Source organism: Lissotriton vulgaris, chromosome 7 (assembly GCF_964263255.1).
Source record: "Lissotriton vulgaris chromosome 7, aLisVul1.2, whole genome shotgun sequence".
Classification (NCBI taxonomy): Eukaryota; Metazoa; Chordata; class Amphibia; order Caudata; family Salamandridae; genus Lissotriton; species Lissotriton vulgaris.
Window position 1 is genome coordinate 533249066 of NC_141695.1, and position 20985 is coordinate 533270050.

Genomic DNA, 20985 nt, shown 5'->3' on the forward strand with positions numbered 1-20985 from the left:
CTGCTCCCAGAATGCTATGTTTTCTATCTGCATGAGCCTTCACCTGTGGGCAATTAAATATTGGTTTGAAAGATCGAGCAGCAGTCTTTGCCTTTCACTTGGGGTCACTCTGCCTGTGAAGAAGGACGCACTTTGTCTGAAACGCGTTGGCACCATGATATTTCCAGGGAGTTGTGGGGGTGTTGCTGCCTGAATTTGGTACGATGAGGAGTGCTTCCTAAAGCTGTTGGCAAATGTGGAACTTAATAAATGCGCGGCAGCCAAGCCGCGGGGAATGCACCACCACGAGGATTGCGGGCCGGCGGCTCAGGATGCTGAAGCCTGTTTTGGTCATCGTGCTGGCACAAAAATATTGGCAACCCTTCCTGCACTCTCTGGTGAAGCCCACTAATGGCGGTATTGTTAAAGACATTATTTGAGAGTGACTTGGTTGTTTATTAGAACTACAAGGCTCATTACGAACTACTGCTCCCAGAATGCTATGTTTTCTATCTGCATGAGCCTTCACCTGTGGGCAATTAAATATTGGTTTGAAAGATCGAGCAGCAGTCTTTGCCTTTCACTTGGGGTCACTCTGCCTGTGAAGAAGGACGCACTTAGTCTGAAACGCGTTGGCACCATGATATTTCCAGGGAGTTGTGGGGGTGTTGCTGCCTGAATTTGGTACGATGAGGAGTGCTTCCTAAAGCTGTTGGCAAATGTGGAACTTAATAAATGCGCGGCAGCCAAGCCGCGGGGAATGCACCACCGCGAGGATTGCGGGCCGGCGGCTCAGGATGCTGAAGCCTGTTTTGGTCATCGTGCTGGCACAAAAATATTGGCAACCCTTCCTGCACTCTCTGGTGAAGCCCACTAATGGCGGTATTGTTAAAGACATTATTTGAGAGTGACTTGGTTGTTTATTAGAACTACAAGGCTCATTACGAACTACTGCTCCCAGAATGCTATGTTTTCTATCTGCATGAGCCTTCACCTGTGGGCAATTAAATATTGGTTTGAAAGATCGAGCAGCAGTCTTTGCCTTTCACTTGGGGTCACTCTGCCTGTGAAGAAGGACGCACTTTGTCTGAAACGCGTTGGCACCATGATATTTCCAGGGAGTTGTGGGGGTGTTGCTGCCTGAATTTGGTACGATGAGGAGTGCTTCCTAAAGCTGTTGGCAAATGTGGAACTTAATAAATGCGCGGCAGCCAAGCCGCGGGGAATGCACCACCGCGAGGATTGCGGGCCGGCGGCTCAGGATGCTGAAGCCTGTTTTGGTCATCGTGCTGGCACAAAAATATTGGCAACCCTTCCTGCACTCTCTGGTGAAGCCCACTAATGGCGGTATTGTTAAAGACATTATTTGAGAGTGACTTGGTTGTTTATTAGAACTAGAAGGCTCATTACGAACTACTGCTCCCAGAATGCTATGTTTTCTATCTACATGAGCCTTCACCTGTGGGCAATTAAATATTGGTTTGAAAGATCGAGCAGCAGTCTTTGCCTTTCACTTGGGGTCACTCTGCCTGTGAAGAAGGACGCACTTTGTCTGAAACGCGTTGGCACCATGATATTTCCAGGGAGTTGTGGGGGTGTTGCTGCCTGAATTTGGTACGATGAGGAGTGCTTCCTAAAGCTGTTGGCAAATGTGGAACTTAATAAATGCGCGGCAGCCAAGCCGCGGGGAATGCACCACCGCGAGGATTGCGGGCCGGCGGCTCAGGATGCTGAAGCCTGTTTTGGTCATCGTGCTGGCACAAAAATATTGGCAACCCTTCCTGCACTCTCTGGTGAAGCCCAATAATGGCGGTATTGTTAAAGACATTATTTGAGAGTGACTTGGTTGTTTATTAGAACTACAAGGCTCATTACGAACTACTGCTCCCAGAATGCTATGTTTTCTATCTGCATGAGCCTTCACCTGTGGGCAATTAAATATTGGTTTGAAAGATCGAGCAGCAGTCTTTGCCTTTCACTTGGGGTCACTCTGCCTGTGAAGAAGGACGCACTTTGTCTGAAACGCGTTGGCACCATGATATTTCCAGGGAGTTGTGGGGGTGTTGCTGCCTGAATTTGGTACGATGAGGAGTGCTTCCTAAAGCTGTTGGCAAATGTGGAACTTAATAAATGCGCGGCAGCCAAGCCGCGGGGAATGCACCACCGCGAGGATTGCGGGCCGGCGGCTCAGGATGCTGAAGCCTGTTTTGGTCATCGTGCTGGCACAAAAATATTGGCAACCCTTCCTGCACTCTCTGGTGAAGCCCACTAATGGCGGTATTGTTAAAGACATTATTTGAGAGTGACTGGTTGTTTATTAGAACTACAAGGCTCATTACGAACTACTGCTCCCAGAATGCTATGTTTTCTATCTGCATGAGCCTTCACCTGTGGGCAATTAAATATTGGTTTGAAAGATCGAGCAGCAGTCTTTGCCTTTCACTTGGGGTCACTCTGCCTGTGAAGAAGGACGCACTTTGTCTGAAACGCGTTGGCACCATGATATTTCCAGGGAGTTGTGGGGGTGTTGCTGCCTGAATTTGGTACGATGAGGAGTGCTTCCTAAAGCTGTTGGCAAATGTGGAACTTAATAAATGCGCGGCAGCCAAGCCGCGGGGAATGCACCACCACGAGGATTGCGGGCCGGCGGCTCAGGATGCTGAAGCCTGTTTTGGTCATCGTGCTGGCACAAAAATATTGGCAACCCTTCCTGCACTCTCTGGTGAAGCCCACTAATGGCGGTATTGTTAAAGACATTATTTGAGAGTGACTTGGTTGTTTATTAGAACTACAAGGCTCATTACGAACTACTGCTCCCAGAATGCTATGTTTTCTATCTGCATGAGCCTTCACCTGTGGGCAATTAAATATTGGTTTGAAAGATCGAGCAGCAGTCTTTGCCTTTCACTTGGGGTCACTATGCCTGTGAAGAAGGACGCACTTTGTCTGAAACGCGTTGGCACCATGATATTTCCAGGGAGTTGTGGGGGTGTTGCTGCCTGAATTTGGTACGATGAGGAGTGCTTCCTAAAGCTGTTGGCAAATGTGGAACTTAATAAATGCGCGGCAGCCAAGCCGCGGGGAATGCACCACCGCGAGGATTGCGGGCCGGCGGCTCAGGATGCTGAAGCCTGTTTTGGTCATCGTGCTGGCACAAAAATATTGGCAACCCTTCCTGCACTCTCTGGTGAAGCCCACTAATGGCGGTATTGTTAAAGACATTATTTGAGAGTGACTTGGTTGTTTATTAGAACTACAAGGCTCATTACGAACTACTGCTCCCAGAATGCTATGTTTTCTATCTGCATGAGCCTTCACCTGTGGGCAATTAAATATTGGTTTGAAAGATCGAGCAGCAGTCTTTGCCTTTCACTTGGGGTCACTCTGCCTGTGAAGAAGGACGCACTTTGTCTGAAACGCGTTGGCACCATGATATTTCCAGGGAGTTGTGGGGGTGTTGCTGCCTGAATTTGGTACGATGAGGAGTGCTTCCTAAAGCTGTTGGCAAATGTGGAACTTAATAAATGCGCGGCAGCCAAGCCGCGGGGAATGCACCACCGCGAGGATTGCGGGCCGGCGGCTCAGGATGCTGAAGCCTGTTTTGGTCATCGTGCTGGCACAAAAATATTGGCAACCCTTCCTGCACTCTCTGGTGAAGCCCACTAATGGCGGTATTGTTAAAGACATTATTTGAGAGTGACTTGGTTGTTTATTAGAACTACAAGGCTCATTACGAACTACTGCTCCCAGAATGCTATGTTTTCTATCTGCATGAGCCTTCACCTGTGGGCAATTAAATATTGGTTTGAAAGATCGAGCAGCAGTCTTTGCCTTTCACTTGGGGTCACTCTGCCTGTGAAGAAGGACGCACTTTGTCTGAAACGCGTTGGCACCATGATATTTCCAGGGAGTTGTGGGGGTGTTGCTGCCTGAATTTGGTACGATGAGGAGTGCTTCCTAAAGCTGTTGGCAAATGTGGAACTTAATAAATGCGCGGCAGCCAAGCCGCGGGGAATGCACCACCGCGAGGATTGCGGGCCGGCGGCTCAGGATGCTGAAGCCTGTTTTGGTCATCGTGCTGGCACAAAAATATTGGCAACCCTTCCTGCACTCTCTGGTGAAGCCCACTAATGGCGGTATTGTTAAAGACATTATTTGAGAGTGACTTGGTTGTTTATTAGAACTACAAGGCTCATTACGAACTACTGCTCCCAGAATGCTATGTTTTCTATCTGCATGAGCCTTCACCTGTGGGCAATTAAATATTGGTTTGAAAGATCGAGCAGCAGTCTTTGCCTTTCACTTGGGGTCACTCTGCCTGTGAAGAAGGACGCACTTTGTCTGAAACGCGTTGCCACCATGATATTTCCAGGGAGTTGTGGGGGTGTTGCTGCCTGAATTTGGTACGATGAGGAGTGCTTCCTAAAGCTGTTGGCAAATGTGGAACTTAATAAATGCGCAGCAGCCAAGCCGCGGGGAATGCACCACCGCGAGGATTGCGGGCCGGCGGCTCAGGATGCTGAAGCCTGTTTTGGTCATCGTGCTGGCACAAAAATATTGGCAACCCTTCCTGCACTCTCTGGTGAAGCCCACTAATGGCGGTATTGTTAAAGACATTATTTGAGAGTGACTTGGTTGTTTATTAGAACTACAAGGCTCATTACGAACTACTGCTCCCAGAATGCTATGTTTTCTATCTGCATGAGCCTTCACCTGTGGGCAATTAAATATTGGTTTGAAAGATCGAGCAGCAGTCTTTGCCTTTCACTTGGGGTCACTCTGCCTGTGAAGAAGGACGCACTTTGTCTGAAACGCGTTGGCACCATGATATTTCCAGGGAGTTGTGGGGGTGTTGTTGCCTGAATTTGGTACGATGAGGAGTGCTTCCTAAAGCTGTTGGCAAATGTGGAACTTAATAAATGCGCGGCAGCCAAGCCGCGGGGAATGCACCACCGCGAGGATTGCGGGCCGGCGGCTCAGGATGCTGAAGCCTGTTTTGGTCATCGTGCTGGCACAAAAATATTGGCAACCCTTCCTGCACTCTCTGGTGAAGCCCACTAATGGCGGTATTGTTAAAGACATTATTTGAGAGTGACTTGGTTGTTTATTAGAACTACAAGGCTCATTACGAACTACTGCTCCCAGAATGCTATGTTTTCTATCTGCATGAGCCTTCACCTGTGGGCAATTAAATATTGGTTTGAAAGATCGAGCAGCAGTCTTTGCCTTTCACTTGGGGTCACTCTGCCTGTGAAGAAGGACGCACTTTGTCTGAAACGCGTTGGCACCATGATATTTCCAGGGAGTTGTGGGGGTGTTGCTGCCTGAATTTGGTACGATGAGGAGTGCTTCCTAAAGCTGTTGGCAAATGTGGAACTTAATAAATGCGCGGCAGCCAAGCCGCGGGGAATGCACCACCGCGAGGATTGCGGGCCGGCGGCTCAGGATGCTGAAGCCTGTTTTGGTCATCGTGCTGGCACAAAAATATTGGCAACCCTTCCTGCACTCTCTGGTGAAGCCCACTAATGGCGGTATTGTTAAAGACATTATTTGAGAGTGACTTGGTTGTTTATTAGAACTAGAAGGCTCATTACGAACTACTGCTCCCAGAATGCTATGTTTTCTATCTGCATGAGCCTTCACCTGTGGGCAATTAAATATTGGTTTGAAAGATCGAGCAGCAGTCTTTGCCTTTCACTTGGGGTCACTCTGCCTGTGAAGAAGGACGCACTTTGTCTGAAACGCGTTGGCACCATGATTTTTCCAGGGAGTTGTGGGGGTGTTGCTGCCTGAATTTGGTACGATGAGGAGTGCTTCCTAAAGCTGTTGGCAAATGTGGAACTTAATAAATGCGCGGCAGCCAAGCCGCGGGGAATGCACCACCGCGAGGATTGCGGGCCGGCGGCTCAGGATGCTGAAGCCTGTTTTGGTCATCGTGCTGGCACAAAAATATTGGCAACCCTTCCTGCACTCTCTGGTGAAGCCCAATAATGGCGGTATTGTTAAAGACATTATTTGAGAGTGACTTGGTTGTTTATTAGAACTACAAGGCTCATTACGAACTACTGCTCCCAGAATGCTATGTTTTCTATCTGCATGAGCCTTCACCTGTGGGCAATTAAATATTGGTTTGAAAGATCGAGCAGCAGTCTTTGCCTTTCACTTGGGGTCACTCTGCCTGTGAAGAAGGACGCACTTTGTCTGAAACGCGTTGGCACCATGATATTTCCAGGGAGTTGTGGGGGTGTTGCTGCCTGAATTTGGTACGATGAGGAGTGCTTCCTAAAGCTGTTGGCAAATGTGGAACTTAATAAATGCGCGGCAGCCAAGCCGCGGGGAATGCACCACCGCGAGGATTGCGGGCCGGCGGCTCAGGATGCTGAAGCCTGTTTTGGTCATCGTGCTGGCACAAAAATATTGGCAACCCTTCCTGCACTCTCTGGTGAAGCCCACTAATGGCGGTATTGTTAAAGACATTATTTGAGAGTGACTTGGTTGTTTATTAGAACTACAAGGCTCATTACGAACTACTGCTCCCAGAATGCTATGTTTTCTATCTGCATGAGCCTTCACCTGTGGGCAATTAAATATTGGTTTGAAAGATCGAGCAGCAGTCTTTGCCTTTCACTTGGGGTCACTCTGCCTGTGAAGAAGGACGCACTTTGTCTGAAACGCGTTGGCACCATGATATTTCCAGGGAGTTGTGGGGGTGTTGCTGCCTGAATTTGGTACGATGAGGAGTGCTTCCTAAAGCTGTTGGCAAATGTGGAACTTAATAAATGCGCGGCAGCCAAGCCGCGGGGAATGCACCACCACGAGGATTGCGGGCCGGCGGCTCAGGATGCTGAAGCCTGTTTTGGTCATCGTGCTGGCACAAAAATATTGGCAACCTTTCCTGCACTCTCTGGTGAAGCCCACTAATGGCGGTATTGTTAAAGACATTATTTGAGAGTGACTTGGTTGTTTATTAGAACTACAAGGCTCATTACGAACTACTGCTCCCAGAATGCTATGTTTTCTATCTGCATGAGCCTTCACCTGTGGGCAATTAAATATTGGTTTGAAAGATCGAGCAGCAGTCTTTGCCTTTCACTTGGGGTCACTCTGCCTGTGAAGAAGGACGCACTTTGTCTGAAACGCGTTGGCACCATGATATTTCCAGGGAGTTGTGGGGGTGTTGCTGCCTGAATTTGGTACGATGAGGAGTGCTTCCTAAAGCTGTTGGCAAATGTGGAACTTAATAAATGCGCGGCAGCCAAGCCGCGGGGAATGCACCACCGCGAGGATTGCGGGCCGGCGGCTCAGGATGCTGAAGCCTGTTTTGGTCATCGTGCTGGCACAAAAATATTGGCAACCCTTCCTGCACTCTCTGGTGAAGCCCACTAATGGCGGTATTGTTAAAGACATTATTTGAGAGTGACTTGGTTGTTTATTAGAACTACAAGGCTCATTACGAACTACTGCTCCCAGAATGCTATGTTTTCTATCTGCATGAGCCTTCACCTGTGGGCAATTAAATATTGGTTTGAAAGATCGAGCAGCAGTCTTTGCCTTTCACTTGGGGTCACTCTGCCTGTGAAGAAGGACGCACTTTGTCTGAAACGCGTTGGCACCATGATATTTCCAGGGAGTTGTGGGGGTGTTGCTGCCTGAATTTGGTACGATGAGGAGTGCTTCCTAAAGCTGTTGGCAAATGTGGAACTTAATAAATGCGCGGCAGCCAAGCCGCGGGGAATGCACCACCGCGAGGATTGCGGGCCGGCGGCTCAGGATGCTGAAGCCTGTTTTGGTCATCGTGCTGGCACAAAAATATTGGCAACCCTTCCTGCACTCTCTGGTGAAGCCCACTAATGGCGGTATTGTTAAAGACATTATTTGAGAGTGACTTGGTTGTTTATTAGAACTACAAGGCTCATTACGAACTACTGCTCCCAGAATGCTATGTTTTCTATCTGCATGAGCCTTCACCTGTGGGCAATTAAATATTGGTTTGAAAGATCGAGCAGCAGTCTTTGCCTTTCACTTGGGGTCACTCTGCCTGTGAAGAAGGACGCACTTTGTCTGAAACGCGTTGGCACCATGATATTTCCAGGGAGTTGTGGGGGTGTTGCTGCCTGAATTTGGTACGATGAGGAGTGCTTCCTAAAGCTGTTGGCAAATGTGGAACTTAATAAATGCGCGGCAGCCAAGCCGCGGGGAATGCACCACCGTGAGGATTGCGGGCCGGCGGCTCAGGATGCTGAAGCCTGTTTTGGTCATCGTGCTGGCACAAAAATATTGGCAACCCTTCCTGCACTCTCTGGTGAAGCCCACTAATGGCGGTATTGTTAAAGACATTATTTGAGAGTGACTTGGTTGTTTATTAGAACTACAAGGCTCATTACGAACTACTGCTCCCAGAATGCTATGTTTTCTATCTGCATGAGCCTTCACCTGTGGGCAATTAAATATTGGTTTGAAAGATCGAGCAGCAGTCTTTGCCTTTCACTTGGGGTCACTCTGCCTGTGAAGAAGGACGCACTTTGTCTGAAACGCGTTGGCACCATGATATTTCCAGGGAGTTGTGGGGGTGTTGCTGCCTGAATTTGGTACGATGAGGAGTGCTTCCTAAAGCTGTTGGCAAATGTGGAACTTAATAAATGCGCGGCAGCCAAGCCGCGGGGAATGCACCACCGCGAGGATTGCGGGCCGGCGGCTCAGGATGCTGAAGCCTGTTTTGGTCATCGTGCTGGCACAAAAATATTGGCAACCCTTCCTGCACTCTCTGGTGAAGCCCACTAATGGCGGTATTGTTAAAGACATTATTTGAGAGTGACTTGGTTGTTTATTAGAACTACAAGGCTCATTACGAACTACTGCTCCCAGAATGCTATGTTTTCTATCTGCATGAGCCTTCACCTGTGGGCAATTAAATATTGGTTTGAAAGATCGAGCAGCAGTCTTTGCCTTTCACTTGGGGTCACTCTGCCTGTGAAGAAGGACGCACTTTGTCTGAAACGCGTTGGCACCATGATATTTCCAGGGAGTTGTGGGGGTGTTGCTGCCTGAATTTGGTACGATGAGGAGTGCTTCCTAAAGCTGTTGGCAAATGTGGAACTTAATAAATGCGCGGCAGCCAAGCCGCGGGGAATGCACCACCGCGAGGATTGCGGGCCCGCGGCTCAGGATGCTGAAGCCTGTTTTGGTCATCGTGCTGGCACAAAAATATTGGCAACCCTTCCTGCACTCTCTGGTGAAGCCCTCTAATGGCGGTATTGTTAAAGACATTATTTGAGAGTGACTTGGTTGTTTATTAGAACTACAAGGCTCATTACGAACTACTGCTCCCAGAATGCTATGTTTTCTATCTGCATGAGCCTTCACCTGTGGGCAATTAAATATTGGTTTGAAAGATCGAGCAGCAGTCTTTGCCTTTCACTTGGGGTCACTCTGCCTGTGAAGAAGGACGCACTTTGTCTGAAACGCGTTGGCACCATGATATTTCCAGGGAGTTGTGGGGGTGTTGCTGCCTGAATTTGGTACGATGAGGAGTGCTTCCTAAAGCTGTTGGCAAATGTGGAACTTAATAAATGCGCGGCAGCCAAGCCGCGGGGAATGCACCACCGCGAGGATTGCGGGCCGGCGGCTCAGGATGCTGAAGCCTGTTTTGGTCATCGTGCTGGCACAAAAATATTGACAACCCTTCCTGCACTCTCTGGTGAAGCCCACTAATGGCGGTATTGTTAAAGACATTATTTGAGAGTGACTTGGTTGTTTATTAGAACTACAAGGCTCATTACGAACTACTGCTCCCAGAATGCTATGTTTTCTATCTGCATGAGCCTTCACCTGTGGGCAATTAAATATTGGTTTGAAAGATCGAGCAGCAGTCTTTGCCTTTCACTTGGGGTCACTCTGCCTGTGAAGAAGGACGCACTTTGTCTGAAACGCGTTGGCACCATGATATTTCCAGGGAGTTGTGGGGGTGTTGCTGCCTGAATTTGGTACGATGAGGAGTGCTTCCTAAAGCTGTTGGCAAATGTGGAACTTAATATATATATATATATATATATATATATATATATATATATATATATATATATATATATAAATAAAATTAATATATACATATAATATATATCACGTATTTGCTGTCACTAGTAGTTATAGTTAGGTCATAGTTTCCATAGGAAGAGCAGTTTTTGTTTCACTAATTACTTTGGTGCTGTTTGACGAATCTTTGCCGAAAGTACAAAAAACTTTCATCCACATCAGCTGCTTCCTGGAAAACTGTGCGGGGATTCATCAAGTAGGGCCAGAGAAAAAGGGGACCGTATACTGTGGCAGTCATCAGAGACTTCGGGGTCACGGTTCCATTGTAATTCCTTTTAGTAAATGACAGGTTTTGAGGGTCACAAAAAAAAGCATATTAAAAGGACGATTCCAGATTTTTGTCACAATATAAATCATTTGATGGTACCATACACATTTTAGGAATTTTGGTTCTAAGGTGATTTTGCCCAGTGAAAAGGGTGATTTTCTGCTGGAATTTGATGAACCTTCATTAAGAGGAAAGTGTTCTCCCTCATTCTCAATTGGCCCCTCCTTTGGCCCCTTTGCTGAAGGAATTACATTGGCTGTCAGTGAAGAAACACTCCTCTTTTAAGATCTGCTGCCTTACATATAATGCCCTAAAAGTGAATGGTCCATCTTATATGCAAAAATAAAATAAAAGCATGCTTACCCGGACGTAACTTAAGATCTGGCAATAAAGCCCTACAGTGCATTCCTCGCATTCGCCTAACTCGCAGTGGGGGAAAGACCTTCTCTTACCTCGCTCCCTGCTACAGGAACAAGCTTCCACTTTACGTTCACACCTATGCAAATTACGGCAAATTCAGAAAGCTACTTAAAGCTCATCTTTTCTGAATCATTTCCCCTCCCTCCTGTACTTGTTTTCACGAGAGTGCTAAGATGCCCATGGGTATATCAAGTATAGATAACATAACATAACATTTCCTCAACAGAGGTAATAAAAGTGCTCCAGAAGCTATAGAGAGAGCACATTTTCTATAAATTCACACTATCTTCTTCAGCCATGTGATAATAAAGTTTGACATTCTGAGTCAAATGTGTACTTCCGCCAGAAGCAGCAACCTGTCAGTTGATTCTCAGTCTTCTACTGAAGCCTCCCTCAGTGTTCTAATGAACACTAGAGTGATAATGTTACGAATTTATGACAAAAGTGTTGCACTTCTGAACACTACCTTGATGGAATCAAAGCTGAAACCCTTAAAGCATTTCCTATAGAAATAAACAACATTTTGTCATAGAAATTATGGACAGTGCTCTAACCAGATAAAATGAGGGCACATTTTCTATGAGATCTTAAATATATTTCTCATCCTTGTCAGTAAAACATTCTGACACCAGTGGTGTAGAAAGGTGGCGGGGGGCGGCCCGTCTCGGGAGGCACGAGTTTGGGGGGTGGTGAACTGCCCCGCTCTTACATGCAGGCGCTGCAGGACGGCAAACGCAGGACCGCTACGGGCAGCGAAAGGTCTAGCTACACCACTGTCTGAGATGCAGACTGAAATGCACTTTTAACACCAGCAGCAGTCTATAAGTTAACTCCCCAGTGTGCTATTGCAGCTCCCCACAGTGCTCTCATAAACAACTAGAGAGCTAACATTTGTCTGTATGACTAAAATGTGGCACACCTGAAGCCATCTTGATAAAATCAAAGCTGTACAACCAAAATAATTTCATTTAGAAATAAACAAATTGACAGAGTTCTTTTTGTCATTGAAATTGTTGTTAGTGCTCTTGATAGTTACAATGAGGGGAAGCAGGCTGGCAAGGGCAGTGGCAGCACAACAAACCATGGATAGCTAGAGGTAGGGGGCAGCTGCATGCACAGGGAGAATAGAGGTCAGGGGTAGCAAACTGACCATGGAGGGCTGGCTGGCATGAGCAGCAGCAGCATGCTGATCACGAATGGAGCACGGAAAGGGACAGGGGCCTGCAGATGGTGAATAGAAGGGAGTAGATAAGGGGCAACATTTGGACCATGCAGGGCAGGCCGGCATGAGCAGGGACAGCATACCATGGAGGGCAGGATGGAGAGGGCAGGGATACACACATGGAGAAGGGTGATCGTGAGGGGCAGGAGCAGTGGCTGCAAGCCGACCACGGAGCGTGGGCCAGATTCAGTAGTGGCAGCAAGTAGACCACAAAGGGCAGAAGGGAGGCAGCATGGGGAGCAAATTGACCATTCAGGGCAGGCCAGTATGGGCAGGAGCATTAGAACGGACCACAGAGGAAGGATGGGAGAGGTCAATGGCATTCATGTTGAGAACAGAGGGCAGGAAGAGGGGCCTGGAGCAGGGGCAGCAAGCTGAGCACGCAGGGGAGGCCAGCATGGACAGAAGTAGCAAACTCACCACAGAGATGAGGAGGTAGTGGCAGGCACATGTATAACGGAGGGCAGGGACAGCAAACTGAATAGAGAGGGCTGGCTGGCATTATTAAGGGAAGCACAATGGACAATGAAGGGCAGGAGAGAGGGGCTCACACACAGCAGGGGGAGGGGTGAGGGCAGATGTGGCAAACTGATCACTGATAGCAGGCTGTCAGCGCTAGCGCAAGTGCTCCGGGTATGCCCAAAAGTGGGGCCTGGGCTCATGTGCCACTGGAGCGAGGCTATATATGGCTGAAGAGTGCTTGTATTCTGGTTCAGGGAGGACGTGGTCTGGCAGTTTGGGCTGCACTGTTTCTATGAGGAGCATGATCAACATTGATTTGCAAATGGCTGGGTTCAAACTGAGGTGGCATGGTGGGTGAAAACGATGAATTGGGATGTGGCCTCAAGTGATTGCCAGTGGCTGAGATGAATCCAAGCATTCCATATATCACCTTGTTGTTTTGGCCAGCCAGCATGGGCAGTGCCAATCTATAGCACAGACCAACCACAAAAGTCTTGGCGAAGGGAGCGTGGGGTTCAGAAGTTTTAATTCAAGCTTTGATGGATGTTTATGTTTATGTTTATTTTTTCTTGTAAGGCGCACGAAAACCGAAGTGTCTTGGCGCTGAAGTGAGAGGGTGAAAACACAGTGAGAGAGCTTGTGACCTATGCAGCTGTAAAAAAACAGGTTTTCAAATTCTTCCTGAAAAGCTGGAGATTTGACTGACGTCTCAAGGATATCGGTAGTTTATTCCAGAGCATATTTGCACAGTGTGTTATGGCTCGACCGCCCCATCTAGCTTTTCTAAATTTTACAGTTTTTATTAATCCTTAAGTAGCCAATCTCAATGCTCGTGGGGGAGCATAAGTTATAAAAAACTTTTGAAGATCAGCTGGACTCCCCCCATTTACTGCTTTATATACCAAAGTTAGGGGTCCATTAGGATGGCGGGCGGAAACAGTCCGCCCCCACCCTAACGGAGATCGGGACCGCCCGCCTAAAGGGCGGGGGTCCTGACATTGGCATTAGAATGCGCCCGCCACAGTGGCGGGCGCATTCCTCAAATTAACATTGTGGCGGGCGGTGCTCACTGCACCGCCCGCCACAATGTTCAAAACAAATTCACGCATTTGCATAATCGAGGCGGCAGGCACCGCGCGGCCCCTTTGGCCGTCACTCTGGGGGGCCCACAGGGGCCCCCCAGAGTGAACACTGCATGCCTTTCCGTGGCGGCATTGCCGCCACGGAAAGGCATTGACAAATGCCTATTCTAATATGGCTGGCGGTGTCTGATAGACACCGCCACCATGTTCTCCCTTTTCCGCCCCGGCCGCTATGCGACCGGGGCGGAAAACAGGCGGGCGGCCTTTCTCACCGCTGCGGTCCCCTCCGCCATCGTAATATGGTGGGGGGGAATGCAGGGAAGGATGTCGGGCGGATTGCCTCCGCCAGGGTGGCGGTGGCCACCGCTACCCTGGCGGAGGCAATCCGCCCGACATCCTAATGGGCCCCTTAGTGCTTTAAATTCAATACGTTGTTTAATAGGGAGCCAGTGTAGTGATCTAATTCCCACTGATGTCGGTTGTCTTCTACGCAGCCCCAGAAGAAGTCTGGCAGTTTTTGTAACTGAAATGTATCAATACCCAGGAACAATGCATTAGCATAGTCCAACTTTGATAGAAAAGCGCTACCATCACAGTTTTCTGGAGTACTTGAGGAACAAAAGGGAGAATTATTCGCAGTATTTTTAAGAGAAAAAAAAGGAAGAGACAAGGCTGTTATCCTGGGCTACAAAATTCAGCTTATTATCCAAAATGATTCCCAGATTTCTACCCTGTCAATAGGGTGAGGGCATTCTCCAGCCTCCACCGGCCACCAAGTTTGACTCCAAATAGATTGCCCTGTTCCACACTCCATCACCTCCGTCTTTTCTGTATTTATTTTTAGATAGTTCTGGCTCATCTATCTCATAATGTCAGTGAGGCAGGCATGGAACCTACCTGCAGTGACTTCTGGATCATCGTTGACGGAGATGATAAGCTGAGAGTCGTCAGCCTATGATACAAGTCCAAAACCATGTTTTTTAACTAGACTGGCCAAGGGGGCAATGTAGAAATTAAAAAGGATTGGAACCCATAACCCATAAAAAGTGATTTATGGACCAGCAAAGTGCCATAAACCGTATGATTGAAGTCACAGAAAGCCTGTGTAATCTTGGCCCACCTTGGTGCTGTGGTCCAATTTAGTGAACCAATTTGCCAAAACTACTGACTAATCTAATAGCAGTGTTCTAGATTAGCTGCAGGTGTAGGAAAATTGCATCCACTATGCCCTGGTAACAGGCACTGGAGTATTCAATTCTGATCAAATGGTCCTGAACTCAAGAGAAATGACTATCAGACTTTTCCTTAATAGCTTAAGATGAAAGGAGCAAGCAGAGACAGTGGTATTAATTTGGGCTGCTAATGATATTTTCTTGTCCTCTGGCTTCATTTATGAGGCCCCTTGCGCCGTCGGAATGTCAATTTTTGTGACGGTCCGTGGCGCAGGAGCCTGCCTCATATTCACGAGGCAACACTAAGCCACTTTGTTTGGCTTAATGTTGCCTCCCCTTTACAGCAGTTTTCTGAGTTAACCCCTTCCCTGCGGGGCTAATTCAGTGGAGAAGTGTGGCTCAATGATTAGAGTGGCAGACCCTGATGCAGAGGTCTAGCCCGGGACTAGGGTTCAATTCCCCGCCTCAGCGGGTCTTGGGCTAAAAAATTCCACGGACCTGATAATTCTCGCCTCGGTGCCTATTCCAATCATGGAGTCCCACTCTGCAACTCTGGGCAATAGATTGCTTAATCTCCACAACGGCCCCCACAACGCTAAGGATGCCTGGCCTGCACCTTGGGGGTGCCCAGGAGTGGACGCCTCACAGGGAAAGCCAGGATGGGTTCCACAGCGGTATTCGTACAAGTGCCTTGAGACCCTTGCGGGTGAGTATTGCGCTATACAAGTATCAATTTAATTCCGCCACATTGCGGGGTGTGAGAGCGGCGCCGCGGTGCTCATGTTGAGACCAGGCCGTCATGAGTTACGGTGGAGCTGTGCTCATGACGGCCTGTCTCGTCACGACCCCGCCCACGACCCTAACCCCGCTTGGGCAGACCGGCGGCTTTATGACGAGACCAGGCCGTCATGAGCACAGTTCAACTGTGACTCATGATGGTCTGGTCTCGTCATGAGCACAAAAGGGGTTAAAGAGGCGTGCAATGGGTGTTGCTGGGGGCGTTACCAGCAACATCCATGGCATTTTGACACTGCCATGCCCAGGGTAGGCACAACGAGGCGTATCTTTCTTTTTCCTCGTTTTTTCCTTTTTCTATGTGTGTTGCAGCACATAGAAAAAGGAAAAAGGCTCTTGTGATTGTTTTTGTACAGGAAGATATCCCTTCCTGCACAAAAACAATCATCCCCTCAATGCAGGCACCCTTGCACCTTGGTGCACAGGTGCCTGCGTTGGGGCACGGCAGCCCATTGTGCACCGGCGCAGGGGAGAAGGACAGGAATGCGCTGTATATCATCGATATGGTGCATTCCGGCCCTTTTCTTTTACCATAGGGCTGTCCGGCAGGGAGGCCTGCGGCGCTGCCCTACAGTAAAACCTCATAAATGAGTCCAAGGTAAGCCTGAGCCACAGATCAAAATTTCCATCTTATCAACATTGGGTTTCAATGAATTAGTCTTCATTCAAAATGCAATGGTTTGTAGACAAGACGTAATAGTATTATCAAGTTCATATAGAGGTTTATCAAACTGAAAAGGAGTTGAGTGTTGTATACATAATGCACACATTCTAGTCCAAAGAAGTGTACCAGATGTATCAAAGGTTGAATGTAGATATTAAAGAGAATTTGAAATTGGAAATATGGAGGATTCCTATGGGATTTATATGTCATCAAACATGATATCTGTCCCTGTTGTGACAGAGTAACAACATATTCCTCATCTGGGAGGGTGGCGAGACAACTCTAGAACAATTCTTGAGCTGGGTCAACACCTTAGACCCATATCTGAAATTTACCCATTGCTTCAGCAAAGAGCCAGTTGTAGTCCTGGACGTGGTCATCACAGTGAGTGGCACAGTTCTCGCAACCAGAACGCACTATAAGCCGACGGCGAAGAACAATCTGCTTGAATTCTCAAGTTTCCATCCAAAACCTCTCAGAGAGAACCTACCATATGGTCAGTATCTCAGGATACTGAGAAATTGCAGCGACATTAAGGACTACAAAACTCAAGCACTCGACCTAACACAGAGGTTAAAATCAAGAGGATATCCTGGGAAAATTTTAGATAAAGGGAACAAACGTGCGAGAAATCAACCGCGAGAAGCACTTCTGGAGGAAACCATCAAGGAACCTACTGATATACCACTCACATGTGTCACCACTTATAGTTGCCTATCAGACGCTATGAAAAAGTCAGTCAACAGAAACTGGAAGATCATCACGAGCAACAACAGAACCTGGGAAAAACCACTCTTCTCGTTCAAGAAAGGGAGGAGCCTGAAAGACTCCCTGGTACATACACAACCTGGTACATACACGACCGAACACTGCTATGTGTAACTCTCACACTGAGAGATCCATTACAAGTACATGGGGTCTACCCCCGATTGTTGGACATTACCCATGTTCACATTGCAGTGTATGTCATTTGACGACGCACACAAAACAACTCTCCCTGGAACCAGACAGAATATGGACGCAGAGGACACATACAAATTGTAATTCCACGAACGTGGTCTATCTTATCACATGTCCCTGTCCTAAAAGATATGTTGGAATGACCACCCGCAAAATAAAACAACGCATCTGCAAACATCGCAGCAACATCAGATGCTGAAAAATAACCACTAGGATGAGTGAACACTTCCTCCAGCTTAATCACACCCCTAATGATCTTCACTGGACCATCATAGAGCAAATCACCTCTGAGAAGAACACTGCCAGTGTCCTTTTTGAAAAAGAGTAACACCAGATTCCACAACATAGGCATCCAAGGAACTGCTCTCAGATGTTTCTCCTCTTTCATCTCTGACCGAACGCAACATATCCACCTTCCACCCTTCACCTCCGAACCCAAATGTATCATCTGCGGAGTCGCTCGGCTCATAGCTCAGCCCCATCCTCTTCAACATCTACATAACGCCCCTGGCAAACATAGTCAAATTCCACAGGCTCAACATTACGTCTTACACTAACATGCAACTTAAACTCTCCCTCTCTGAAAACTACACCGCCACCAGAACCTCTCCAACTGGATGAGGGACAACTGCTCCAAGCTCAATATGGACAACACAGAGGTCCTGATCTTCAGAAACAACAACTCCCCCTGGGATGCCTCCTCGTGGCCCATAGAACTAGGCCCCACTCAAACCCCAGCAGAGCATGTCAGAAACCTCGACTTTTACCATGGACTGCAAACTCACCATTAGATCCTTGCTGTGTCATCCTCCTGCTTCTTCATCCTGCGCATGCTATGTTACATTTTTAAGTGTCTTTCCCAAAGCATAAGACGCACCATCACCCAAGGCCTCGTCACCAGCCGACTGGACTTCAGAAATGCCCTATATGTGGGATTCGAGGCCCATCTTGTTCAAAGACTACAGACCATCCAGAACGCAGCAGCTAGACTCATCCTGGATCTCCCTCGTCACACCCACACCTCTCCGACCTCAGGAAACTCCACTTTTTCCCGATCCAGAAAAGGAATCTCTGACAGAATATCGACGGACATAATTTCGACCTACAAAACATCAACGCTGGAATATCGAAGGCAAGTATATCGACACCCTCTTTACAAAATGGTAAGTAAAAAAATATTGAAACCAAAATATAGATGTTAAAAATATTGTAATTAAAAATATCGTTTTTTTCTGTAAAAAAAGTAAAATAAAGTAAATAATACTTATAAATAAAATAAACATATTTAAACATATTTCATAATGTTTAAGATTAATACATAATACATATTGAATAATAAAACTTTAATTAAAAATACACATAACATATATATACTTACTTGATACATACTATTAATTATTTTTATTACTTATAAATTATTAAAATATACTATAAATTAAAAAAATATCTACACACATACAATACTAACATAAATAAAAATAAACAATTATATTTAATAATTTTTTTTTTTAATATACTTTCAATATTTTTAAACTTACTTAAATACATTATCTAAAATTATACAAAAAATATTAAATACATAAATAAATAAAACTTTTTAAAGTCCCAAAAAAACTACAGTAATGAAAACATTGGATAGCGTAGAATGTAAAATTACTATTCCCACTCCAGAGAGTGCAACAGTAGGGAAAGCGTTGGATAGCGTAGGGGTAAACATTACTATTCCCACTCCAGAGAGTGCAACAGTAGGGAAACCGTTGGATAGCGGGTGGGTAAAAATTACTATTCCCACTCCAGAGAGTGCAACAATGGGGAAAGCGTTGGATAGCGTAGGGGTAAAAATTACTATTCCCACTCCAGAGAGTGCAACAGTAGGGAAAGCGTTGGATAGCGTAAGGGTAAACATTACTATTCCCACTCCAGAGAGTGCAACAGTAGGGAAAGCTTTGGAAAGCATAGGGGTAAAAATTACTATTCCCACTCCAGAGAATGCAACAGTAGGGAAAGCGTTGGATAGCGTAGGGGTAAAATTACTATTCCAACTCCAGAGAGTGAAACAGCAGGGAAAACGTTGGATAGCGTAGGGGTAAAAATTACTATTCCCACTCCAGAGAGTGCAACAGTAAGGAAAGTGTTGGATAGCGTAGGGGTAAAAATTACTATTCCCACTCCAGAGAGTGCAAAAGTAGGGAAAGCGTTGGATAGCGGGTGGGTAAAATTACTATTCCCAGTCCAGAGAGTGCAACAGTAGGGAAAGCGTTGAATAGCGGGTGGGTAAAAATTACTGTTCTAACTCCAGAGGGTGCAACAGGAGGGAAAACGTTGGATAGCGTAGAATTTAAAAATAACATACTTATAAATAATTTTTATATTTACAATAATGTAATTTTAAAATAAATCTAAATCATTTACAAACACTTAATAATTATTAAAAGCAATTACATTTGCATAATTAACTAACAATAAATTAACAACAAATACCAATAAATATTACTCACCAAATAATAAATATTAAACAATACAACATTTTTCATTACAAAAAAATATTATTTAAAATTAGTTCACATTTAAAAATGATTAAACAATAAAATCATTTTTTATACCAAATACTTTTTATAAAACATTGATTACCAATGAATTACAAATATTTTCCAATTAATAAAAATAATTACCAATTAAAAATATTAATTGCCAATTAACAAAATTATTAACAAATTAAATAATTATTTACCAATTACAAAAATTATTTCCGAATTACAAACATGAATTACCAATTACAAAAATTAAATAACAAATAAAAACATTAATTACCAATTAAAAAAATAAATGATCAATTTAAATATTTAATGGCCAATTAATAATTAATTATGAATAAAATAATTATCCATAACCAAAAAATTATAAATCATTAATTACAATTAAATGACTTCCCACCCAATTCCCCTATAAACCCACAACCTGCTACAGAAATAAAAACAAAAATTCATTAAAATTAATTTATAATTCCTAAAAATTACCAATTAATTTAGTATATTTAAATTACTTCCCACCCTATTCCCCTATAAACCAACAACCCGCTCCGGTACTAAAACATAAAATGTACTTAAAAATAATATCATTAATATATAAAAATAATACACATATAATTTAAAAAAATTAAAATACCTAACAAAAACATATTACACATACATAATTATATACATAAAAATAATACAAATATCGATATTAGTAACATCGAAATCAGTTACATCGATATATATGCTATCGATATTACTAACTTCGATATTACTTACATCGATATAAATAAATTTGATATTACTTACCTTAGGGTCGATATTCTGTCCAACGATATTCTTGACATCGATATTCTGTACCTTCGATATTTCCAACTCGATATTTGTGTAGGTCGACAATTAGGAATCGATACTTAGACTGTGTACCCCAGAAAAGATGCCAGTTCAAGTTCCTCACCCCGCGGTCAAGGTCCTGCATGACTTGGGACCTGCCTACATCAACCACAGACTGAGATTCCACACACCCTTCAGACACCTTTGCTCCGCCTCTATTGCGCTGGCCCACACCTCCGAATAAGGCGCAGCAGATCAGGAGGATGCTCTTTCAGCCAGAACCTTAAACAATCTCCCGAGCACCCCCAACCCCCACTCTTCAGGAGTTCTGAAAGATATTGAAAGCCTACTATTCAACTGAGACCATGGATCCAGCCAGCACCTGCATACCCACACGGGTGATAAGTTAGCTCTCTATAAATCGACTGATCAATTTAGAAGACTTTGGGAGTGTGGCCTACAGGGTGTCCCAGGACAAGAACCGGCTAAAGCAAGTACAGAATCATCTGTCTGTTCTTGTTT